The following is a 27,786-nucleotide window of genomic DNA, read 5'->3' on the forward strand; positions in this document are numbered from 1 at the left end:
TCCCTCACTTTCTGTGTAAAGACCCAGATTATACTGTTTTCACCAAGATGTTGAAAAATTTTGGTGAAAGGGGCAAGAACATCTTTGGGAAGAAACACAGTGGCTATTCTCTTTGCTAAGAGATTCTGGTAAAAGAGAATAAAATTAATATAGCTTACTGGGTTTCTACCATGATTGCACAAATGTTCTCACCATAGGGATCTCTGGCCATAATTAATTGGTTATGAGGTCTTTTAGACTGAAATACTTAGTTAGGCCATAAAAAAATTTAGTTAATATATACTTCTGAATAGCCCCAGACCTGTTGAATAGATGCCTGACTACAGCCACAATAAGAGAAAAATCTCCACTTGAGTCAGTTCATAAAATCTTCTCTGAATGTATAACTTCTATCACTTCTTTTATTTGACCTGTAGTCATACTTCTTAAACTTTTGAATTATTAACTCATATTAGTACTTGTCTTTGTATTAATGTCTTATCTCCAAAACTAATTTGTAGTTTTCTCTAAGTAGGAGCTATGTTTTATGCTTTTATATGTTAATTTTTCTGTATTCATGAATATTTTCTGGCATATGCATTACTTCACAGAAAGAAAGAAGATTAGGCACTTGGGCAGTACGTTTAACCCTCTCAGATACTGTGGTTTACCACGATACTGATTCTCTAATTGGAAATGTTGTAGTTTCATTTTAGTTGGGGTCTCCAGGCTGTCACTGCCTGCTCTGGTTGTGCTATTATCAGGAACTCATCCTCACAGCTTCTGAATCCCTTTGTTCATTTTTGGACAATCTTTGAACATAAATTCACGCCCTCATTTGTTCCACAAATGGGCACTCCATAACGGCAGCTCTTTGCATCCTAAAGCCCTTCTCTGTGATCTTGTTCTGTTTTCATAGAGTGCAAAGAGACTCACCCTGGAAGCTTCCATATCTGGGGCAAGTACCTCACCTGGGTGTGGGCAGGGAGAAAGCCACATTGGCATTTTCTCAAAATAAGTGAAAGAGGTGAAAAAGGTCCTGAAAATAAAACTCTTGAAGTTCTGTGCCTTCTTATCAGAAAAGGAGACAGAACATGAAAGACTCCTAACTCTGGGAAACGTACTAGGGGTGGTGGAAGGGGAGATGGGCGTGGGGTGGGAGTGACTGGGTGACAGGCACTGAGGTGGGCACTTGATGGGATGAGCACTGGGTGTTATTCTATATGTTGGCAAATTGAACACCAATAAAAAATAAATATAAAAAAGTTCTGTGCCTTCTCATGTTGTCTAGATTCTTAGAACTTGCCTGAATTGGACCCAGTGGCATAAAAGTGCCTTCGTTGGTAAAGTATTGGCAGAAAAATATAGCTATTATACTTCTTGTTTCCTAAAGTGCCTATCTCAACAACGAACATGTTATCCATCTGTAATTCATTTATTAAATTGATTGGATAAAGTGTTTAGACAGGATATGGCTATTAATTTTTGTTAATGCTGCCTTCAATCAGAATTCCTTTCCCTATGCCCTGGACATTTATCTTGGGAAGATAATGATTTCTCTTTTTCTATTCACTTTTTGGACATTCAAGTATTTTATAAATATAATTCTATGTTTATATAGTGTAAAAAATAGCTGCATATATTTTAATCTCTCCATACATCCTCCTATAACACATACTAATCAATAGGGAGAGAATAGAAAACCTCCCATTACTCTTGCCTACACTATAATAGAAGACAGCAAATACACACACTTTGATTTATATGAAAATGGGGAAATAAATATCTGAATCCAGTAGTGTCATTGGCAAGCCCCACAAAAGACTGAAGACTTTTGAGACTTTCAGAGACTTAAAAAAAATAGAGTTCAGAAAGCAGCGTAACCATGACAAGACAAGATAATGCAGCAATGGAAAGAAATTACAACATGAGTAGGGAAACAGGGAGTAGAGAGAACAGGTTTGAGATGTGGTGAAAATCTCCTAATCCTAGGAACTGGTAAGTCAAAAGAAGAAAATTGAAAGTGGCCACAAATAGAGGAGGGTCCTAAAATAAGCACATAAATTCTCTCTAAATCCTTAGATCAGAGATCCCTGGGTGGCGCAGCAGTTTGGCGCCTGCCTTTGGCTCAGGGCGCGATCCTGGAGACCCGGGATCGAATCCCACGTCGGGCTCCCGGTACATGGAGCCTGCTTCTCCCTCTGCCGGTGTCTCTGCCTCTCTCTCTCTCTCTCTCTGTGACCATAAATAAAAAATAAATAAATAAATAAATAAAATTAAATCCTTAGATCACACCTCAACTCTGCATGCACCAAAGACTCCAATTATCCCAAGGTAAACAATAGCTGGAAAATGGAAATACTTGATGTGAGATTTCAGCAGCTACCCAGGGAAAGAAGACAGAGTGTGAAGTTCAGGCTTCGTCAGGTTAGAAGGGCTTGGTAAATAAGTTGGATTTTCATGATTTAGAAGTCAATATTATTTCTAAATACTAAGAGATTTGCCCCAGGTTTAAAGGCAAAATTTAATGAAAGGGAATAAAGGAAAAGGAGTGAAAATATCAGAGAGGGTGACAAAACACGAGAGACACCTAACTCTGGGAAATGAACAGGGAGTAGTGGAAGGGGAAGTAGGTGGGGGATTGGGGTGACTGGGTGATGGGCACTGAGGGGGGCACTTGGCGGGATGAGCACTAGGTGTTATGCTATATGTTGGCAAATTGAACTCCAATAAAAAAAAAAGAAAATAAAAGAAAATAAATAAAGGCAAAATTTAAAAATGACACATTTTAACAGAGATTGAAATGAAGATTCCAGAAAGTTGAGGTTCTCTGCTGGTTATTTATCTGATTAGTAAGCAAACAATAAATGACAAAAAAAAAAAAAAAAAACTACAAAAAAACCCCCAAAAACAGCATAATCAAGAGTTTCAACCAAGTAGCATCTCTGGTGCACATGATAACATTTAAAAAAGTACTAAATAGGTGAAGAGATGAAAAATTTGATTGATAGCTAAGAGAAAAATCTATCAACAGAAATAGCACAACAGACAATATAAATGTTGAAATTAGCAACGACTGTAAAATATTAGGCTACATTTGTCACAGCATTTACAGGAAAATATATATAATTGGTAGAACAATGGAAACTTTAATTAATATGTATTTGGCAATCATAGAAATAAAAAAAAGAAAATACCTAAAATTAAAAATCATTGACTGAGATTAACAGAATAGTAGAGTTCCAATAATCTCTAAAGCAAAATCATCCTAATATATATGTAATTGTAGTGTCAGAAAGAGAGGAGACTGAAAAGATAATTAAAAAAAAATATTGTGTAAAGACGTTCCTAAACTAATGAAAGCCATCAATTCAAAGATCTGGATGATTCAGCAGAATTTTAGCAGGATAAATTCAAAGGAAAACACATTTATGTATATCAAGTCAATATGCTGAAAACTGAAGACAAGGAAAAAAATGTAAATCAACTAAAGGAAAGTAGGTGCATTGCAATAAGAGGAACAAGGATAAAAATAACAATTGACTTATCCTTAGAAATAATGGGGGCCAGAAGGTAATAGGGCCATATCTTCAAACTGCAGATTTAGAAAAAAAAAAAATCCATCAACTCAGAATTCAAAATCTAACAAAAATATCTTTCAAAAATGAAGACAAGGATTTTTTAAAGTAAGTGAAAGCTGGGGAAATTTATTACCAGCAGATCAATCCTATAAGTAATGCAAAAAGAAAATTTATTTTTGGGTGAAGGGAGTTCCAAGTTAATAAAATTAAGGATCTACAGGAAAAAAAAAAGAATATCACCGAAAATGATCACTATTTGAGTAAATATGAAAGATAATTTTTGCGTTCTTAAATACTTTTAAGTCAATTGACTACAGCAAAAAATCAGAGTGTGGAATTCAAGACATATAGAATTAAGACAGATAAGAATAGCACAACACACAGTAAAACTGAATTGTAGTATTGCAAGGTTCTTATATTATCTGTCTAGTGCTATAATAATAACTTGAGTTAGTGATAAGGAAACATATTTTAATACTACTAATAACTGTACAGTAAAAACAAAATAGCAATTATCAAAGGTAGAGCTAAAGACAATAGAGGGGAAGGAATGGAATACCACAAATACTTGGAAAGCAGACAGGAAATAAGGTATAAAAGAAGAGAAAAACACAGAAAGTAAAATATAAATAACTAGAGAGCAGACTGAGACAAGCAGCATGAAAGAGAAAAAAAAGTAAAATGATTTATCATTAAAACAGAGGAAATAAAACTATCTTGAATTGTTGATTATTAACAGCATGATTAGCAGCATGATTGTTTATTTAGAAAATTCTAAGAGATCCATAAAGAAGTTACTAGAATGCTTAAGTGAGCTTGGTAGGATTGTAGGATATAAAGTCAGTGTACAAAAAAATCAACTGCATTTCTATGTAATTAAAAAAAATGTAAATTTATCTAAAAATTGCCATTAATAAATAATAACATCAAAAATACCCCTGAAATACTTAGGGATACATTTTGTGCATGACACACACACTGAAAAGAACAAAATACTGTTGAGAGAAATTAAAGAAGACCTAAATAAATGAGGTGATACCATATTTGTGAATCAAAAGAATAAATATTTTTAAGATGCCAGTTTTCCTCAAAGTAGCCCCAATCAGAATTATAACCAACTTGTTAAAAATAAAGACCAAAAAGCTAACTCTGAAATTTTTATGGAAATTCAAAGGATCTAGAATAGCCAAAATAATTCTGAAATACAACAAAGTTGGAGGACTTACACTATCTGGTTTCAAAGCTTACTTTGGAAAGCAATAATCAAGAGACAGTGGTCTAAAAACAGACCCACACTTACATCAGTTGAAGGCCAACTAAAGTTCTAAAGTCATTCAATGGAAAAAGTAAATGTGTTCAACAAAAGGTGCTAAATAAAACTGGATATCTATATGTAAAATAAATGAACTTCTACCCTTACCTTTAAACATATGCCAAAACTGACTTAAACTGTATTATTTACATATGTCTAAAAATGAAAAAATAAGACTTTTAGAAGAAAATATAGGAGATAGACCAAGGTATTTTAGATATCAAAAGATTGAACTACAAAATAAAAGTAATACTATATTAAATTCAAAACTGTGGTTTACAAAAACATCATATAGAAAATGAAGAGATAACTTGCAGACTTGGAAAAATATTTTTAGAACACATATATAGTAAAATTATACATTTCTATAAAAGAATGACCCCCCCAACTTGGGAAAAACTTTTGAATAAAAACATCACAAAGTGGGTATCCCTGGGTGGCTCAGCGATTTCGCGCCTGCCTTTGGCCCAGGGCGCGATCCTGGAGTCCTGGGATCGAGTCCCGGGTCGGGCTCCCAGCATGGAGCCTGCTTCTCCCTCTGCCTGTGTCTCTACCTCTCTCTCTCTGTGTCTATCATAAATAAAAATAAATAAATAAATAAATCTTAAAAAATATCACAAAGTTACACAAATGACTAATACACATCAATTCTATGCTCAACATCACCAATTATCAGAAAAATATAACTTAAAACTACAGTGAGATAACACTATGTACCTACTAGAATAGTTTAAAAAAAGATTGGTATGCCAAGTGTTGATGAGGATGTGGAGCAGCATGGATTCCCAACCACTACTGGTTATAGAAAATGGCACAAAATGGTACAGCTACATAAGAAAAAGTTTGTTAGTTTCATATAAAGATAAATATAAATTTACCATATGACTCAGGCACTCCACTCATAGTATTTATCCAAGAGAAATGTAAACTTTTATATATAAAAGACATATAGTTGTATATTCATAACACCTTTGTCTGTAAGAACCAAAACTTGGACATAAAGTCAATCAACAGGTGATTGGATGAACACATTGTGATATTTACATTTAATGTAATACTGCAAAAAACATGAAATGAACTATTGCAATAGCATGGACAAATCTCACAAATGCAAAACAAAAGAATCCAGACACAAATAAATACTTACTACTTGATTCCATTTATATAATACTCTAAAGAAGACCATTTTATTTATTTTTTATTTATTTTTATTTTTATTTTAAAGATTTTATTTATTTATTCATGAGAGACACAAAGAGAGAGAGAGAGAGAGAGAAGCAGAGACACAGGCAGAGGGAGAAGCAAGCTCCATGCAGGGAGCCCGATGCGGGACTCGATCCGGGAACTCCAGGCTCATGCCCTGAGCCAAAGGCAGGCGCTAAACCGCCAAGCCACCCAGGGATCCCCAAGAAGATAGTTATAATCCATAGTGACAAAAAGCAGATCAGTCCATACCCTGGGTATAGAAATAGGGTTAAGGACTGAATAGGAAAGGTGGCAAGATAACCTTGTTTGTTTGATACCACTGTAATGGTGGTTACATAAGTATATAAATATTCGTCAAAACATATTAAGCTATATCTTTAAAATTGATGCGCTTTTCTCCTATGCAAATTAGGAAGTTAAAAAACTTAATAAAGTAAGTTTTTTTTTTTTTTTTAAGATTCTGTTTATTTATTTGAGAGAGAAAGTGTGTGAGTGAGCATGCAGAGGGGCATTGCAACGGGGAGAGGCAAAGGAAGGGGGGGCAAGCCGACTCTTGCCCAGCAGGGCACCTGTCCCAGGGCTCTATCCCAGGACCCCAGGATCATGACCTGAGCCAAAGGCAGATGCTTAACTGACTGAGCCACCCAGGCACTCCTGTGAGGGTTTTTTTTTTTTTTTAATTACAAAATATTAAATACTTAAGAAGTAAATTTAAGAAAAGATTCACAAAACTTTAAAAAAATCTACATTTTATTGTGACAAATTAAGAAAAATAAATTAAATAAATGAATGTTTGTTTGTTTTAAAATTTACAAGCTGATTCTAACACTTACATAGGAATTGAAACAGCCAGGAATAATTAAGACAAATCTTGAAGAAATAGAACACAGCTGGAGTATTCACTAATACTATCTCTTCAGACCAATGATAGGATATACCTACTCCAATTAAAACAGCATATTGTGAATTATAGGCAGACCAACAGACCAATGCAGCAGAATAGAGTCCAGACACACAAATATTGTAGCTTAATTCATGTCAAAACTGATATTATTGAGTACAGAAAGGATTTTTTATTCAGTAAATGGTTCTGGGAGAATCCCTGGGTGGCTCAGTGGTTTAGTGCTTGCCTTCGGCCCAGGGCCTGATCCTGGAGTCCTGGAATTGAGTCCCACATTGGGCTCCCTGCATGGAGCCTGCCTCTCTGTGTGTCTCTCATGAATAAATAAATAAAATCTTATTAAAAAAAATGGTTCTAGGATAACTGTATACTCATATATAAACAAAGTGGATCATGATCTTTATTCACAGCATACACAAAATTTAAGTTCAAATGGACTGCAGATAATAAATATGGAAAGTAAAACGATTAAGCATTTAGTAAAAAACAAACAGAACATCTTTATGACCTTGAAGTAAAGATAAAATGTAGTCTAATCAAAAAGGAAAGAAGAATGTACCATATCAAAATAAAGAGTTTTCTTCTCAAAAAAGCAATATTAAGAGGATGAAAATAGAAGGTATAGAATGTAAGAAAAAAAAAATTTACAGCACATGCACTCAACAAAAAATCATATCAAAAATATGACAAAAACAAAATAAAACAACAAATCTATGAAGAAATAAGGAAATACAGGCAATCCACTACAATTTTGAAAAAATAAAATTCAAGAAATACTTCTCAAAAGTGTATATCTAATTGCCAATGAACATAAGAAAGAATGATTGACTTAATTAGTCATTAAAGAAATGCAAACTAAAACTGTAATGCTAACAATTATGCACCATAAGAATGTTTCAAGAGAAGAAAGAAGATGTTAAGAGCTGGTTAAGATGTGCGGCAACTCAAACTCTCATAACACTGGCAGGAGTGTAAATTGGTATACTTTGGAAAATTGTTTGACAGTATTTACTGAAGCTGAGTGTATAACCTATGGCCCAGCATTTTTATTTTGGATATATCTCCAATAGAAATTTATTCACATTTCACTAAAATATTTTTACCAGAATTATTATACTACCACTGTTTAAAATAGCCCTAAGTTAAAAAATAAAATAAAATAAAATAAAATAAGATAAAATAGCCCTAAGTTCACCTATATTAGGAGGGATAAATTCTTTGTGAGGTATTTTCATAATAGAAAATTGCATATACATTTAGAAAAAAAGGAATTAGAAAAACATATACTGTAGGATTACATTGATATTAAATTGAAATATCTAAATATAATTTCTAGTGTTAGATATCAATGTAGTGGTTACACTTGGGTATTGGGTAAAGCTGGAAGAGGACTCCAGGATTCCTAAGGTGTTAAAAATCTTCTTCAGCTGAATGAGTATGCAAGAACATGCCTACCCACGTATGCTCACGTGGTATCAATATGTACCTTTATGATTTGTATACTTTCCTATGTGTGCGATGTACTTCAATTCAAAGATTATAAAAATATAAATTAGGTGAAAAGTGTAGTCCTAGCAAAATCAATATTCATTGTCTTTAGCTTTGGCTATTCAGCTCAAATTCTGAAATAATAGAAAAAGCTCACACCACACACTCTATGAATGTACTTTGAATTCCTAATCCTCTATTCTTATATGCATAAAGGCAGGAAATTTTGGCATTGTGCCAAGTTAAAATTTAAGCCATTTAAAGTTAGAACAACTCATTACAATATTTCCCATAAAACTACTTTGAATGTTCTGGCTCTGAGACTAATTGGGGAGAGAACAGTATTTACCATCCCATGTGAAAAATGAGAAAACGAAGTAAAATTAACTCTTATGTAACCAATGCTTAATATTATTATGATTTCATAGGATCAAGGCAAGGAGAGAAAGCAGTAGGACTCTAACCAGGGTACCAATTGTGTTAGTTTGCTAAAGCTGCCATAACAAAGTATCACAGACCGAGTGGCTTAAACAATAAAAATTTACTTTGTCACAGTGTTGGAGAATAAGAGTCTAAGATCAAGGTGCCAGCAGGGCTGATTTCTTCTGAGGCCATTCTGCTTGGCTTTTGGGTGATCAGCTTCCTGTCTTCATGTGGTTTTCCCCCTATATGTGCGTCCTAATTTCCTCATCTTACAAGGATGTCAGTCATATTGGTGTAGAGCACACCCTAATCTCATTTAACTTTAATTACTTCTCTAAAGACCCCTTCTTCAAATACGGTCACATCCTGAGATGCTAGCGGTTAGGACTTCAACATATCAATTTTAGAAGAACACAATTCAGCCTATAACCCTAAATTTGAAGACTGTGGCAGAATTCTTTTTTTTTTCATATTCAAAAACTATTATAAAAACACCACGAATTTCATGCTGATGGTACCTGATATTGGTAGGTGCCAGTATTTCCTAGGCTTTCTGGCTCTTTCCAAGACTCAAAACTTATGTAGTCCAGACCAACCATGATCATTCTACTTCCAATTCCAATCATGTCTCTAGGCATGGACAAGTGATATAACCCTGGTCTATGACATATAAGAGGAAGTGCATAGAGGAAGCTTCTCAGAAAGTTTTCCTGATTCTTGAATAGAGACACAATGGAGGAACTAATTCCTGACTTAAATTTTGCTACACGAGGGCTTGAGCTAAACAGAGCTATCTTGCAGCCCTTGGAGTAATATCTCATCAAATCTAAGAAAGGTAGAAAAGAATGATGGATAGCCAAGTAATTGCAATGAAGACGCTATCACCATAGCTCTGACAGCAATGAGTTGAATTAACGTTGGGATTGCCCTGCCCCAGACTTCTTGTTGATGATATGAATATATTTTCTTTTTTCTTATGCCAACTTGAATTAGATAATTTATTTGCAGCCAATGGCATCTTAATTGATATAAGAATGATATAATTTATACTGTGAGGATTTTTGTTGTCACAAATGCTCTGTAGGAAATGGAAGAAAGGAAGTGTTTTTTTGTTTTGTTTTGTTTTGCTTTCCCCCTTCTTACATAAGTTCTAAGAAGGCCCAGTCACTTTAGTGTAAATGAAAATGAGGCATCATACCTACATGGTTTTGCAGCAGTATAATTCTACATGGAAGAAAAGTTTATGATTAGAGAATGAAATTTGCCTATAATTTCCATTAGGTTTTTATCTTTGTCCCGGTTTGCCTCCTGTGAGATTTGGATGTCAATTTTAGACTTGTCAGCCCTGACAAGATGACTTAGGAAATTTCCTGACCCCGAGTCTTGTCCAATGTTATGAAACCAATAAAATGCTCCTGGATTTTCATTTTGCACACTGATGTCAACAGATCTCATTCAAACAGATATCTCTTCTAAGAGGCTAACTTCCAGTTTCAATCTAATAAATCTGTGCCCCCTTCAAGTTTAAAACTTGTTCTCAGAAACCCTATTTGTCATGATGCTCTAAGAATCCTTTTGTACTATAATTGCAATCCATTATTTCCTGTGACAAGACATGTACCAAGTCCCTTGATTTCTCTTTTAAGATCCATGGAGAGTCTATCACAAATTCCATGGAACTCTGGATTCTCTATTGGTAGGTAGAGAATTCTACTTCATTGCTTCCAAATTTCTTTTCAGTGCTTTGATCACATTAAATTTCACACTGAAGTTTGGCATGAAGGCAAGTATCCAGACTTTGTCTTCAACCTATATTCAATCTGAATTGTTTCCTGGGAAATACCAATGTTTTCCTAATTAATCTACTGCTTACTTGATCTGATTTTGGAATAAAGGTGAATAAATTTTTACAGAAAGCAGCTACTTTCTCACTGAACTTTAAACAAAGCAGCAAGTACATATACTATATTAAATTTTCAAAATTCTGTATAGATATGCAAAGAAAAATGGCACTTAAATAAATCCATGGGAAAGTTGCCAGTTTGTTTATTTTGAGTCATTGGTCCCAACAGATTTCAGACTGTTGGTATCAGATGGTACTGTTAGACATGATCAGAATTGCCAATGTTCATTTTGACAAACTCAGTTATCTTCTGCATCTTTATTGCTTCCTGTGAACTTCATCACTGATATGTTGATTTGATTAGGTGGCACATCAAAACCAAGTTTTTACTGAGATTAATGATTAACCATGTAAGCTGTGATTCAACCTGTAATTTTAGAATGTATTCTTGGAACAGACTTTGAGATGGAGAATTGAGTGAAGGTTTGTGGAGAAATTCTATATGAAAATGGGAAGTGGGAATGGGGAGAAGCTGACCTGCAATGTGGTTGTGCCTAAGACCTCAGTAGAACTTACAGGTTGGTTGGGGGGAGGTAACTCTAAAGCTAGATTAGCCCTTCAGAGTTGTCTTAAGTTGAAGGGAGGACTCCAGCCTTTGTATCTACACACAAAGCAATCATTGGCTTCTAGCCATTGCCAGGAAGGAATGCAACCTTAGGATAAGCAGTTCCTTGATGCTGAGAGCAATTACTAGTGAATGAAGCAGCTGATATTCACAATAGCTGGGAGTTGAGTGCCTCAGTGATGAAGGAATGTAGACAGAGCACCCCTTACCCCTTAAGATAATTTCCTCCAAATATTTCAGTATTTGGCTTATTCTTATTTCATGGGTTAGTGGTAAACACTATAGCCTCCAACACTAATATTTGTCTTAGAATGAAAACTTAAGCTCATCACTTACTTCCTCTACTATCTTTTTATATTTCCCTCACACTCAGCATCTTTTCTTGTTTAAATGACTTGCCTGGTATGTGCACCAAGCTCCCGAGCCACAGGTTAACATGCCCTTCTGAAGCTATGGCTGTTGCACTTATTCATTTACTGGAGGTACTCCAGTATTACCTGTGTGTGCCAGATATATGCTTACCTAGCACCTGCTGAGGATAAGAGACAAGTACACCCTCCAACCTCATAACTCCTTTCCTTACTTGTTGGTTTTTGATACAAATGCCTGAGTGGTAGTCATAGCTTAAATTTCAATGAGACTTTATCAAATTTTCTAGAGGAAGTTATCACCATCTAGAGCCAGGTCCTCTAAATGCACAAGGCCTAAAATGTAGGGATGGAACACTACCCCAAATACATCAGTGGGAGTGATATTCCATGGGGCCACCCCTACATGCACATCATGGTTCCCAGACCCATGAATCCTGCCTATTGAGGTCAGCCTACTTAATTTATGGTGACTACCACGTTCTGAAGGATGGTGCCCAATACTCTTACTATCATCTTTAGACATTGCCCGAGCAATGTTTTTCAGAGATTATTTCAGTGACCTCTCAAGTCAGGAACTTCTGGGTGGTTGCAGTGTATGAAGCTTCACTGTAGAAACCATGATCATTTGACCACTTCCAGACTTCCTTAGCTATAAAATAGGCCCCTTGGTCTGAGGTGATATCTCGAGGGATTCTGTATATGTGTTTTTAGTACTTAGTAAGCCCATGGACATTGTGCTGGCTAAGGACCTAAGGACAGAAAAGACAAAACTCTCCCTAATTCCAGTTAGTCCCAGTCAAGATGAATCTCTGCCCCTTTCAGGATAGAAAGTGCCCAATCAAGTCACCTTGTCATCAAATGGCTGGCTGGTCTCCTCAAAGAATTGTGCCATATTAGTGAGGCAGGCCTGATCTTTGTTGCTGGTTTGAGCCATTCAGCAGTGGCAGTAACTAGATCAGTCTTGGTGAGTTGTAGCCTATGCTATTAAGCCCATTATAGGCTTCATTCCTACCTCCATTGCTGCTCATGAGCCTATCATGCCAACAATAGAGTGGCCCATTCTGTCCACTCAGATGTTTTGTGATTTTTTAGTAGTTGATGCCTTCTGATGTGAGTTAATTCATGATGCAAAGATCTTTACATGTTGCACCTACTCCCATTTGTCTATCCACGTGGTTGTTACCCTAGACCTTTATGATTTTGATCTTTCAACATTTCTCTTTCAAGGCCTCTCACCAGCTATCCAGCCTATTTTCTGCTGACCATGAGATTTTGGACATTCTTATTTTGGGCCATTTCTTTGTCCACACAAAGTGGCTGACCAAGTATACTGCCCTGAGATCTTCTAACTGGAAGGACTTTTCCCTCCTTCTACATTGCTCTTTCAGGAAAATACCAGAGCAAGGTTTAGGGTAGCAGCCATCAGTTTTTGATTCATACAAACATACAAAGTCAATCTGTCCAGAAAATAAGTCTGGACTTCTCCTTTATGTTAGCTGGTCATTAAACTCTCACATAGGACATAAATGTAAGCTGAAGGAGAAGGATCCATGCAACAGTAAATAGTATAAGACATGGAATCATACCACCTGCTTATGCATTCTGGCTCTGCTTGCATCTAATCCTAAATATACCACTCTTAACTCAAGATTGATTGCTGCTGTGCCTCCCTAATCTTGTGACTTGGAGGATCTCACAGAACAGAGGGAAGTTGATGTTTCCATCTTGAGAAACACCTAGTAGCATACAGGAAACCTACATTTTTACTGTCGTAGACAGTAAGCTCCTTGCCCTTAGTCTTGGCAGTGATTTTTTTTTTTTTTTGATTTGGAAACAAAAGCCAAAATAAACAAATGGGACTGCATCAAACTAAAAAGCTTCTGCAGAGCAATGTATACCATCAACAAAATGAAAAGGCAACCTACTAAATGGGAGAAAATATTTGCATATCATAAGGGGTTAATATCCAAAATATATTAAGAACCCATATAACCCAATAGCAAAACAAAACAAACAAACAAACAAAAAACAAAGAAAATCTACAAAAAACCCAAACCAAAACAAAAAACCAATCTGGTTAAAAAATGGGCGGAATATCTGAATAGATATTTTTCCAAAGACTTAGAGATGGCTAAGAGGTACATAAAAAGTTGCTCAATATCGCTAATCATCAGAGAAATATAAATCCAAACCATCATGAGTTATCATCTCACATTTGTTAGAATGGTGATTCTCAAAACAAACAAACAAGAAATAATAAGTGTTGGAAAGAATGTGAAAAAAACAGAACCCTTACACACCCTTGGTAAGCATGTAAATTGGTACAGTCATTATGGAAAATAGTATGAAAGCTCCTCAAAATAATTAATAATAGAACTACCATATGATCCAGCAATTTTACTTATTTATCTGAATTAAACAAAAATTTGAGAAGATCAATGGATAAAGAAAATATGACATGTTTTATATATATTATATAACAGTATTATATATTTTATAAAATATAAATTAATATTTGTTTATTATTATATAAAATGTATAACTAACATAAATGTTACAAACAAAATGCAATATATTATTATATATGCTATTATATACATATATTATTATATATACAATGGAATATTATTTAGCCATAGAAAAGGATGAAGTCTTGACATTTGCAACAACATGAATGGGCCTTGAGAACATTCTGCTAAGTGAAGCAATTCAGATGGAGAAGGACAAATACCAAATGATCTCACTTATACATGGAATCTAAAAAAAAATAAAATAAAAAGCTCCTAGATACAGAGAATAGATAAGTGGTTGCCAGAGTGAGAAGTGGGAGGAAATGAACAAAATGAGTGAAGGAGGTCAAAAGTATAAACTTCTGGTTGTGAAATAAGTAACTTATGCACTATTGGTAGGGATATAACTTTCATTTCCTATTTTTACTGCTATATTATAAAATTTCTCTTCAAAATTAAAAGTATTTGTTGAATGCCTGGGTGGTTCAGGTGGTTAAGTGTCCAACTCTTGGTTTTGGCTCAGGTCACAATCTCCTGGTTGTGGGATTGTGCCCGTTGTTGGACTCTGCCTTCAGCAGGGAGTCTGCTTCAGATTCTTTCTCCTTCTCCTTGCCCCTCCCCCTGCGTATAGCCTCTCTATCTTTCTCTAAAACAAATAAATTTAAAAAAATTAAATGCATTTTGTGACAAAGAATAGGAAACAAATGGCTATTTCAGATGTATATGTAGAATGGTCAAGTAAGTAGTTACTTCTCTTGATAATGACTAATGCTAACAAACTGATGGGATGGTCTACTCAATAAAATAAATTTATGAATTATGGTTGCATTGGCAGGGAAACACCTCAGGTCACTGAAACTGTGAATGTTAACTCTACAAAGTCAAGAATTTACAACTGACATGCTGGGTAGAGTGCATACATTTCCCAAGGAATATCTAGTTTCCATTCTGTCAATCATCTGCCATGTTTCTTTCTCACTTTGATTTCCTTTCTTTGACAAATTAAACAACTGGGAACTCTTGCATTGCCAAGGGAGCTATTTGGCCTGGTAAGGGAGGGTATTTTCTGGGAACTTTTAAACATTTCCAGAAGGAAAACTACCTAATTTGATTACTATCAATACTGGCCTTGTGCCATATTCATGTTTATTTATACTCTCCAGGCAAACAAAACAAACAAACAAAACAAAACAGATTGTTCAAATGCTTGAAGACAAATGGTATGACTGATGAACAGAAATTCTTCACTAAGTCATGGAACGAGGAGAGCTATGTGTCTGGGAAAACGAATGCTAGTATAAGTTGGGTATAGATGAGTAGACAAGGCTTCATAGGAAAGAACTTTAATACTTTTTTTTTTTTTTTTTTTTTTTAGATTGAGAGATAGAGAGTACATGCGAGGTGGAGAGGGGCAGAAGGAGAAGGAGAGAGAGTCCTAAGCAGGCTGCAGATACCTGGGTGGCTCAGTGAGTTAAGTGTCTGCATTTGGCTCAGGTCATGCTCCCAGGGTTCTGAGATGGAGCCCTGCATTGGGTTCCTTGCTCAGTGGGGAGCCTGCTTCTCCCTCTCCCACTCCCCCTATTTGTTCTGTGTGTGTGTGTGTGTGTGTGTCAAATAAGTGAAAAAAATATAAAATATTTAAAAAGCAGGCTGAGGAGAGGAGGGGCAAGATGGCGGAAGAGGAGGGTCCCCAAATCACCTGTCCCCACCAAATTACCTAGATAACCTTCAAATCATCCTGAAAATCTACGAATTTGGCCTGAGATTTAAAGAGAGAACAGCTGGAATGCTACAGTGAGAAGAGTTCATGCTTCTATCAAGGTAGGAAGACGAGGGAAAAAGAAATAAATAAAGAGACAAAAGGCCTCCAAGGGGGAGGGGCCCCGCGAGGAGCCGGGCTGAGGCCGGGGCGAGTGTCCCCAGGACAGGAGAGCCCCGTCCCGGAGGAGCAGGAGCTGCACCAACCTTCCCGGGCGGAAAGGGGCTCGCGGGGAGGTGGAGCAGGACCCAGGAGGGCGAGGATGCCCTCGGGCTCCCGGGGACACTAACAGGCACCTGCGCCCCGGGAGAGTGCGCCGAGCTCCCTAAGGGCTGCAGCGCGCACGGGGGACCCGGAGCAGCTCGGAGGGGCTCGGGCAGAGGAAGAGGTTCCTGGGTCCAGGGATCGAGTCCCACATTGGGCTCCCTGCATGGAGTCTGCTTCTCTCCCTGCCTGTTTGTCTCTGCCTCTCTCTCTGTGTCTCTCATAAATAAATAAATAAAATCTTAAAAACAAAAGAAAATGTATTATTAAAAAAATAATAATGCAATCCCTATCAAAATACCATGGATTTTCTTCAGAGAGTTGGAACAAAACATCTTAAGATTTGTGTGGAATCAGAAAAGACCCCAAATAGCCAGGGGAATATTAAAAAAGAAAACCATAGCTGGGGGCATCACAATGCCAGATTTCAGGTTGTACTACAAAGCTGTGGTCATCAAGACAGTGTGGTACTGGCACAGAAACAGACACATAGATCAATGGAACAGAATAGAGAATCCAGAAGTGGACCCTCAACTCTATTGTCAACTAATATTCAAAATCCTAGAGGAGAACACAGGCAACACTTTTTTTGAACTTGGCCACAGCAACTTCTTGCAAGATATATCCATGAAAGCAAAAGAAACAAAAGCAAAAATGAACTATTGGGACTTCATCAAGATAAGAAGCTTTTGCACAGCAAAGGATACAGTCAACAAAACTAAAAGACAACCTACAGAATGGGAGAAGATATTTGCAAATGACATATCAGATAAAGGGCTAGTATCCAAGATCTATAAAGAACTTATTAAACTCAACAGCAAAGAAACAAACAATCCAATCATGAAATGGGCAAAAGACATGAAGAGAAATCTCACAGAGGAAGACATAGACATGGCCAACATGCACATGAGAAAATGCTCTGCATCACTTGCCATCAGGGAAATACAAATCAAAACCACAATGAGATACCACCTCACACAAGTGAGAATGGGGCAAATTAACAAGGCAGGAAACCACAAATGTTGGAGAGGATGCAGAGAAAAGGGAACCCTCTTACACTGCTGGTGGGAATATGAACTGATGCAGCCACTCTGGAAAACTGTGTGGAGGTTCCCCAAAGAGTTAAAAATAGACCTGCCCTACGACCCAGCAATTGCACTGCTGGGGATTTACCCCAAAGATGCAGATGCAATGAAATGCCGGGACACCTGCACCCCGATGTTTCTAGCAGCAATGGCCACAATAGCCAAACTGTGGAAGGAGCCTCGGTGTCCATCGAAAGATGAATGGATAAAGAAGCTGTGGTTTATGTGTACAATGGAATATTACTCAGCCATTAGAAACGACAAATACCCACCATTTGCTTCGACATGGATGGAACTGGAGGGTATTATGCTGAGTGAAGTAAGTCAATCGGAGAAGGACAAACATTGTATGTTCTCATTCATTTGGGGAATATAAATAATAGTGAAAGGGAATATAAGGGAAGGGAGAAGAAATGTGTGGGAAATATCAGAAAGGGAGACAGAACATAAAGACTCCTAACTCTGGGAAACGAACTAGGGGTGGTGGAAGGGGAGGAGGGCGGGGGGTGGGGGTAAATGGGTGAAGGGCACTGAGGGAGGGGGGCACTTGACAGGATGAGCACTGGGTGTTATTCTGTATGTTGGTAAATTGAACACCAATAAAAAATAAATTTATTAAATAAATAAATAAATAAATAAATAAATAAATAAATAAATAAATAAAATAAAAAGCTGGCTGATGACCAGTGCAAAGCCCTATATGGGGCTCAATCTCACAACCCTTAGATCATGACCTGAGCCAAAGGCAGACACTTAACCAACTGAGCCATCCAGGTGTCCCTATTATTTTTTCTTAACTCTGAAAAACCATTTGCTAATAAGACTATTTAAAAATTGAGGCAAGATTTAGATGCATTAGAATTTACCTTATAGTGTGTCTATGGCTTTTGACAAATGTATACAATTATGTATCTACCATCAAAATCAAGATATAGATCATTTTAATCACCAAAAATTTCCCCCATGCCCATTAATAGTTAACCCTTCCCTTTACCCCTAGTTCCTGGCAATGACTGATCTCTTTTGGATCCCTATAGGTTTTCCTTTTCTAGAAAGTTACATAAACAGAATTATTTAGGAATTTATTCATCTTGTTGTTTGGTTCAGTAGTTCATTCATTTTATTTTTGAGCAGTAATTCACTGAATGGATGTATCACAGTTTGTTTATTCGGTCACCAGGTGAAAGACATGTGAATTGTTTCAAGTTTTGAATGACCATAAATGTGCATGGGCAGACAATGTTTTCATTTCATTGGGATAAATAAGTATGGAAGTACTGGGCTATACAGTAAGTGTATCTGTAATTTTTTAAGGAACTTCCAAACTCCCAAAATTGCTGTATCATTTTTGCATTCCCACAAAAAAAAATATGTGCATTTCCAGTTGCTTCTCATCCTTGTCAGCACTTAAGGTCGGCATTTTTCCCTTTTCTTTAGTCATTGGAATAGGTAAGCAGTTTGCTAATAATGTTGAACATATTTTCATCTGCTTGTCATTTGTATATCCTCTCATGATATGTTGGTTCAGATTTTTTGTTCATTTAAAAAAAGTCTATTATTAAGAGTTGATGCATCTTTATATATACTGGGTGCACATCCATTGTGAGAAACGTGATTTGAAAATATTTTCTCTCAGTTTGTGCCTTGTTTGTTCTTTTACAGTGTCTTGCAAAGAGCAAGACTCCTTAATTTTGATACAGTCCAGTTCAAGAAGTTTTTCTTTTATGGGTCCTGCTTTTAGCATCATTTCTAACAAATCTTTTCCTATCTCAAGATTTCAAATACTTTCTCCAATATGGCCACTTAGATTATGTATTTTTAGATTTTATATTTAGAACTGTGAGCTACTTTTTGGCATTTCTTCAAAACTTGTAATAAATTTCCTTTCACCTGCCTGTATGGCACCAAGCGTCTCTTTATCTCATCCTCTGGTGAGTCAGTGCCCATGTCTCATCTTCCATTGGAGGGAAACTTACACTCTGGATTCTAAGCTACTTGATTGCCTGATGATATCAGCTCTCTTACAGGTCAAGAAAAATTAAGATTTTGTGTCTGATCCATCTTTTGCTTGTTGTTGAGAGTGAGACTCCTGTCAGCTTTTTGTGTTCTAGGTACAAGTAGAATTCTATTGGTTATAGCAATTATTTTTAACATATTTATTAAAATACGATTAAAATGCAATAAAATCCATCCATTTAAAATATAGTTTTAAGTATTTTAATATACTCATATATTATTTTTAGTATTATTTGCACTATTTAGTATATATTATTATTTTTAGTATACCCATCCGAGTTGTATGATCAATACCACTAATTTTCTAATGTTTCATCCGTTCCAAAAGATATTCCATACACATTAGCAGTCCCTTCACATCTTTCTCTTCCAGCCCTAAATAACCCCCAATATACCTTTAATTTCCATAGTTCTATCTATTCTGGACATTTTATATACATGGAATTATATAATGTGGTATTTTGTGACTGGATTCTTTCACTTAACTTGTTTTTAAGATTCATATTGCAAGAGTATCAGAACTTTATTTCTTTATATGAATGACTAATATTCTTTTGTATGGATTTGCCATATTTATTTATTTGCCTTTATTTCTTTATATGAATGACTAATATTCTTTTGTATGGATTTGCCATACTATTAAATTTTCTGTGGTTTTACCAGTTTTATTATTTTTCAATGTACCTCAATCATAGATGATCAAAGTCATTATATACTTTGGGCTTATAATCTATAATCATCATTAGTCCATTGATGGATTAATAGATTACCAGTGAACTGAAGTAGGTAAGGCTTTTTTTGGATAATCATGTAATAGTACAGGCAAGGTATCACAAGAGCCTAAACTAAAGCAACAACAGAAGATCAACCTGGATTTTGGTGTTGTAGATAATTTGCCCCTTGCTCCTAACCGTAAAAGTGGCCTAGTGCTTCTATTTGTTGGCTTATGTCCCAAATCACCACTTGAACTTTTCTAGAACATTTACCTCATGTCTAAGCAACTGACATAATTATACCAGTCTGTTGAATGACTTTCTGACTTCCTGCCCCACATGTTTCATTATATTCTTCTACCAGTAGGAAATGGTAGCCTTGGTATTCACACTTACTCATCACTCAACCATACTTGCCTCCCCAAAAGTCTGGCACTAAGATATAATAGTGTTACTTTGCTAACCCCTCTACTCTTTCCCTTTTGCAAATTTCCATAGGCCTCTTATATAATTTTAATTTTTCTTAAATATAACAGTGCAGTTAAAAAGTTATGCAATCTTTTTTTCTTTATAACATCTGTTTCAGAAATCATTATAGCTCAAGTTTCTTCGAGGCATAAATTGCCTTATTTTGATTTCCTCACTTCTTATGTCATTTCTTTTCCATGTCAATATGATTAAGGCTATATTTAGAAACAGCATTTTCAGACAACCTTGGCTTATCTAGCTGCAGTTATTGTGAACATGCCTTCGGGTTTCAATTTCCATTCAGATACAACTGTTTCTCTTTACAGCTTGCCTTCCTCATTCCCTTCCCCTACTTACACAAATAATCCCAACAGATTCCATTTTTCCTTAGCGCTTTTAAGTCAAAATAGTGTAATACTCTTCTCATTGATATCTGCTTTCTTACTTTTTATAAACTTGACTATGAATCATACAATCTCAAAATATAGTTTAAATAAGATTTCTTTATTCTTTATGTGACTTGACGGATAATCAACTATTGTCAACCAGAAGGATCAGGGAAATAAGAAGCCTCCCACTGAGGTCCCAAAGGCCAATGGTAATAGATCAAGACACAGGAGCCATATACATGTCAAAACTGATCTTGCTGGGTTATACTGGCATCTCCCAGGCAGTGCAGGCCAACAAGATTAGTTTTGACATATATTTGTCCATTATACTGAGTTAACGATAAACAGCAGACTTGTGTGTGTTTTTGCGTCTATTTCATATTTTATTGGCTGGGCTACAGTCCTAAAAATGTGGCTAGAAGGAGAAAGAAAACAGGAAATGATGTATGTACTAGATAGTATTTTCTTTGTCATGAAAACAAACCTCAAAAAGTTAATTTTAGGTCTCTTTATATGCATTTTTGTTAATTTTTTTTGATGGTTGACGTCCTTCTTAAAAAGTACCTACTTATCTGTTTCCAAATAGTGATATGGAAAAGGAAATTACTTTTATGAGTTCTAATGGCTTTTGTTGTAAAGAATTAAAAAAACTATTAGAACATCAGGGACTTACTTACAGAAAGATCTAGTAAAAACACACTAATGACACACTTAATTTGTTATTAGCTTTTGGAAAGCTCCACTCCCACTTTGAGCTTTACAGTTTGGGCAATCTCTAGTGTCAAGTTATAAGCAAAATTACTGAAGAAAAGAGCCACTGTCAGAACCTGCCTTATGGGTTGGTGGAATAATAGAGCTGCTTTACAAGACAAGATAGGGAAGACAAAAAGGCAAACACTTCCCTTATCCCCTCCCCAAATGCAGGCTTTATTACAATATTACAAGTATCTTAGTTCCCCACAGTCCATTCTTTCTTTTTCCTTGGTGGCTGAAGACTCTTTTGAAATCTTAATTTTTATTATCAAGAGGTAGTATAGATCAGTCTTTAAGAATGTGGGCCATACAGTCAGGTGCACTCTGCTCCAATATTTGCTCCAATACCTACTACAAGAAAGATACTGTATATTATCTCTAAGATAAAGGGTTAATCTAAAAAAGAACTTCTGATCTCTTAAGACTGCTATGAGGAATAAATGAAATATCCACATCTATCCAGTTGCTAAAACAACTTCTAACACTTAGTAAGCACTCATTAAATATTAGCTATTAATATTATTACCAGAGAGAGGAAATAAATTCATCACCAATCACCAAGTACTAAATCCTTTGATAAAATGTACTTCTCATTCTAGCTGGATTCTGCATCAGTGGAGCAGAGAACAATGAGAGGAAGGTCAAGAGATTTCTTGAGCACTAACGGTTAACAGAATATAGGCTTGATTATTCTTTTTTTTTTTTTTAATTTTTTTTTTATTTATTTATGATAGTCAGAGAGAGAGAGAGAGAGGCAGAGACACAGGCAGAGGGAGAAGCAGGCTCCACGCACCGGGAGCCCGACGTGGGACTCGATCCCGGGTCTCCAGGATCGCGCCCTGGGCCAAAGGCAGGCGCCAAACCGCTGCGCCACCCAGGGATCCCTAGGCTTGATTATTCTTAAAGATGGTTTCTAAAATTATATGTTTCAAGCCCCACAAGACATGGCTCCTCCCTTGTCAAGATGAGTGGTGATTCTCAAAATCTCTCAAATCTACATATATACCAGTTGGATATTTTGTTAAAAGACAGATTTGTATTCATTAGATCTGGGGTGGAATCAAGATTCTAGATTTCTATCAGACTGGCACCAAAGCTGGTGATCTTTCTGGGGGCATATGATGAGTAATAAGGACAGAGAACATTTTGAATAAAGATAAAATAAAACACAGCATTGGACATTCCCATTCTTCACCGTGTCTTATCAAAACTTGCCATCATACTTACCCTGGCCAAAAATCCAGGGTAAGTGGCTATATGACTTGATCCTGGAATTTCACGTGCATTGTGATGTCAGGGCATACTCAACACCGTTGAAAAATGGAAATTAAATCAGATAGTCGTGTAGCTGTTTGGGGGGGACTGATTCTATTGCCTTTGATTAAAGTTGCATAATTTTCCTGCTTCCAAGTCAGACCCTCTGGAGACATAATGGAAAATGGGCTCGGTGATGGCATTCTGGTGCCTCCATGGGAGACATTCCATTATCTGACCTTCTGATGATGATAAGTCCCTTGTGAGGTCATAATCACATTTATCAAACACTAACTGAATGTTTGTTATTTGACACTGGATAGCCCAAAGTTCTACAAACTATGGCACTAAGAGAAGCCCTTAGAGACTTGCTAATCTAATTCTTTCTACTCACAGTTTAAAAATCTGAGGTCCAGAGGTACTAAGTGATTTGTACAAGATAATATAGCCAGTTAGGATCATCTTTAGTCTCCTCTATACCATTGTCCTCAAAGGATAGAGAATATGCTTTATGTATGAAAAGAATGCTACCAATCCAAGGTAACCTGTAATATGCAAAATACGTGTGTTTGTGCTGAGTTATCTGAATAGGAGTTGTCATAAGGACAGTGATGGCTAAAGAAATTTTAAAGGATATATGGCACTGAAGCTGGAGTTCAAAGGAAGAATGAAGCAGATGCAAGCTCAGTTTTCCAATAAGAAAGCATTAAAAGGAATAATACTCAATGGTTTTCATGGAACCCAAGGGTTGGTCATCATATTGAAATGTGAAGAGATTTTTTTCAATAGAAAGCCAAGCAAGGAATGTCTGGGATCTGGAAAACTGAGACACTGATTAGCTAATCCCAGATGTAGGAGCAGAAGGTCCAGGCAGGCCTGGAGGTCCTGAAGTGAACTTATTTTTAGAAACTGGGATTTTGGTTAAAGGAATTAAATCCCCAGGAAGATTGTTTGTATAAATAGGATCTAGGAAACAGAACAAAAAGGTACTAGAAAGTAAAGAAAGTAAACAAATACCTGGGGATTTAGGTATAAGGAAATAAGTTATGTTGGAATTGGGATATGAAGACAAATTAATTTCAAGGAATCAAAACAGTATCAGAGGTGTTGGTACTCAGGCACATGGTCAGAGCAGAGCATAGCTTCTCTTTCTGAGGGTCAAGTATGTTAACAGGTGACAGTGTGCCATACTGAGAAAGGTATTATAATAGTAAAACTAGAGAGATAGAGCCATGGGCTCTGGAGTCAGGTCATTTTGCTGCTCCCATGTTCATAGGGATGATGTGTTTGCTTGTGAAGAGATCACTGGGATTGGAAATAAATCTGAGTTAAGGTTTGCTGTGTGACACTGATCTGTTGTATGGACCAAATTAAGGCACTTACTTATACTCCCTGAGCCAAATTTGTTCCCCTGCAAAATGAGGCAGGAAGACTGCCTTGCTTATGGTATATTTTTAAGGGTAGAGTTAAAAATTTTTTTAATTCAAAATAATTTCAGAGTTGCAAGAGTTACAAAGATAGTACAGAAAAATGACTATGTACACTGTATACCCTTCAACAAGATTCTCCAGGAATTAACTTTTTCTAAATTACATTTGGTTTATCATTCTGTATATTGAACTTTTTTTCAGAACCATTTGAGAGTAGGTTACAGACATGATGTCCCTATACCCCCAAATACTTCAGTTTGTATTTCCTTAAAAGGAGAACATTTTCTTACATAAAAACAATTCTAAAAATCAAGAAATTAATAATTTAAACTAGCGAAATACAAATTTTGCCAGTTATCCTAAATTGACCTTTTGAGAAAAATACTTTTTTTCTTTTTGGTGTTTTTACATCTTTTTTGGCATAAGATGCAATCCAAGATCTTACAATACAGTGAGTTGTCAAGTCTCATAAGTCTCTTTTTATCTGGACAGTTCCTCAATCTTTGTCTATCATGACCTTCACATTTTTTGAAGAGTATAGGCCAATTGTTTTGTCCCTCTATAGGGTTTTTGATGTTTCTTCATGGGTTAATCCAGGGTATGCATTGCTGACAGGAATTAAGGCTGACTTCATCTTTTGTTGTCAGAATCAAAAGCAATGATGTAAATGAAAGTGCTTTGGTAAATGTAAAGTTCTGTCCTGAGCCTAGGGTTGAAGATTAAAAGGATTATCATTCTTTTCAATCCATTATCCCCTTTTCTGCTCTTGCATTCTAAAATATGTGCTACGTCCAGTCCACTGAAAAGCAGCACTAGGATAAAATGCCTTGCTTAGGTACAATAATGAAGCTGAAGGACATAAGTAAATCCTACATCATGTTCACTATGAGAGAAACTTTAAAACGTTGGCATTAAAATAACCTAGATTACTCCGATCCTCCTCTGGATCCTTCCACACAGGCACTTCAAATTCTTGGAAAATCCTTACACATTTAATTCTATTTTGATTTCTACTTCCCGGAGGACCTGGACTAATAGAGGGAACTACAGCTCTCCTCGATGTTATGGGAAGAGGAAGAGAAAAAAAGTATTCATCACTGCCTAAAGAACAATGCACATTATTGAAACAGGAAAATTGTCTGGTAAAAACAAAACAAAACAAAACAAAACATATAAATACCTTTCCTTGTACCAGTCCAAATCATCAGGCTTTGAAACCAGTCAAATGCCCCCAGTCATTTGCATTCCAGAGACAGAAGAGAATGTCAACTCCATCCAGGAGTGAAAAACCAATTGGGTCAGGAATAGTGATAGAACAGAAGCCCCAGGAAAGGAAAGGAAAATAGAAGATACATAATGTGCATCTAGCAATTTACCATAATAAGTGTCCCCTTAAGCAAGAAGAGTGAGGTTTTTATTGATTTTATATTAGTTGATTCTAAGAACAATGATTAAGAATGAGAGGAAAACACCCACTCCCCGAAGGAGATTCTAAATAGGGCTTCTAACATTTCCAGCTCTTAAATGAGCATGGGTAATGATCCCTCATATTTCCTTTTCACAGTGTCATGTAAACAACCAGGAGACCAGTCTGCCTGGAGTTGCAGCCAATCACAGCTTGTTTTCTGCAGCAAATATTATATCTGATGTGTGAAAGGCACATCAGCTTCTCAGAACTGGAAGAGCCAACCCTCCCCAGGGCTTCCCATTGGCTTGAATCTTTGGTGTTACTTGAAAGGCAGGTGCAGGTCTCAGAATCGCCCACAGACTGACTTGCACAGCCTCAGGGGACAGCCCTGGAAGCCTTTGTCAGGAATCAAAATGCCTCCAGCAATCCCCAAAGTACTGAATGCTCTCTGAGGGAACCAGGGGGGGCTGAAAAAGAGAGAGCATTTGACTTGTGTCTGCATTTATTGCAAACAAAAGGATGGGATAACACATAACACAGTTATGAAGACCTCAAGGAAACATCTTCATTGGTCTAATTTAAAACTATACCAGCTGGGCAGATAAATCATTATGTAAACCGTATCACTGCTATCAGAATATTTTAAGGAAATGAGGAAAGATTAGGTATGTTTCTATTCATGAATTCTCTTCTTCCTGCACACACACATACGCATACGCACACACAAATGCTGAATTTGCTATAATTAGTTTTGTTCTCTGCAGAAAGCTTCATTTATTGGGGATGCCATTAAACAAGTGAAATACAAATTACAAGTGACATTGATATGATCATAATCATTCCTTCCTGGCTGCCAGAGAGATTTTCTGAGAGGAACCTGCATTTCTACAGATGGCATGAAAAAAAAAATGAGGCCTGCAGAACACACCATTATTCCTGCGAGGCCCTCAGTTCATTAGTTGAAGCAGCCAAGTCTTCAAGAGCCGCAACTGATCAGCAAATAGGAAATGAGCAAGAGTATAAATTCCCAGCAAACCAAATCATTAACATTTGCCGCCTGCATCCTGGAAACACAGTAAATCAAATGTGTCATCATTTATCAAGACAAAATATCATTACTAATTGGGATTAATTTGCTGCTGTGGGATTGCTGACCTTTGCTGAAAGAAAATAAAACTGCTCGTTAGCTGTCTTCATTTAATTTTCCTTGAAGGAAGAAGAGGGGAAAAGGCAGTCTGCCTTGGGAAGGAGGTAGGGGTATTCTTATCTTCCAAATAGCTACACATTCCAAAGTCACAAAGCAATGAGAGAACTTGCTGATGTGCTATTGCCAATCGATGATTCAGGACTTTTGACATGTGCCCAGAGATCACGGTGGCTCCAGTTGTCACGGTCTGTGATTTAGCACTGTCTCGGGAAAGAATAATTAGAAAAATTGCCAGGGTGGAATTATATATGGTTTCACTTACAAATAAGAAAAGGCAAGCACGCTTGCAAGGGAGCAGCCTAGGGCTTCTCTGTGTGCACTAATATTAGAGGGGGCTCAAAAGAAATCACACACATGTCTGAGCATCTCTAGTGATTTCACAAGTGGCTGTAGCCTATGTAGAACCACTGACTTAATCATTATGGGAAAAGTCTTTTACTTCTGGTAGCTACCAATATTTTTTCAAGGCTGATGAATGTGTGTACTTTGTAAAGTGGCTATAAATGTCTGAGTCAGCGTTCTTGTCTTTTAGCCCCTGAAAAAACTGTGGATCTTGAGGATTCATCGTGAACTCAAATGGACAAGTTATCCACCACTGACCTTTTGAGTTTTTAAAACATTAAAATATTAGTTACCTTGATTACTGAGGTTTTCGATGCCCCCTTAAATTTTGCACCCTAAGCAAGGGCCTTGCTCACCTTACTCTAGCAGTGCCAGGCATTGTTTAAAATTAAATGATTTACTGATTACCACAACAAATGAAAACAGTGAAGGTGAATAACCTCCTGAGGTAACAAACCT

General features: G+C 36.5%; 2 long non-coding RNA genes across 2 annotated transcripts in view; one reads left to right on the forward strand and one right to left on the reverse strand.

Annotated features, from left to right (window-relative positions):
- The window catches only part of LOC111093360, a 64,394-nt gene extending 41,229 nt beyond the window's left edge, over positions 1-23,165 (reverse strand). Inside the window, exon 1 of the long non-coding RNA XR_005381609.1 lies at positions 22,914-23,165. This is a non-coding gene — a long non-coding RNA (uncharacterized LOC111093360). The remainder of the gene's footprint in view (positions 1-22,913) is intronic.
- Positions 23,166-23,261: 96 nt separating this feature from the next.
- On the forward strand, positions 23,262-26,970 carry LOC102152321. The gene is made up of 2 exons (XR_005381607.1): positions 23,262-23,480; positions 26,543-26,970. It is a non-coding gene; the product is annotated as an uncharacterized LOC102152321 (long non-coding RNA).
- The last annotated feature ends 816 nt before the right edge of the window (positions 26,971-27,786 follow it).

Source organism: Canis lupus, chromosome 30, assembly GCF_011100685.1.
Source record: "Canis lupus familiaris isolate Mischka breed German Shepherd chromosome 30, alternate assembly UU_Cfam_GSD_1.0, whole genome shotgun sequence".
Lineage (NCBI taxonomy): Eukaryota > Metazoa > Chordata > Mammalia > Carnivora > Canidae > Canis > Canis lupus.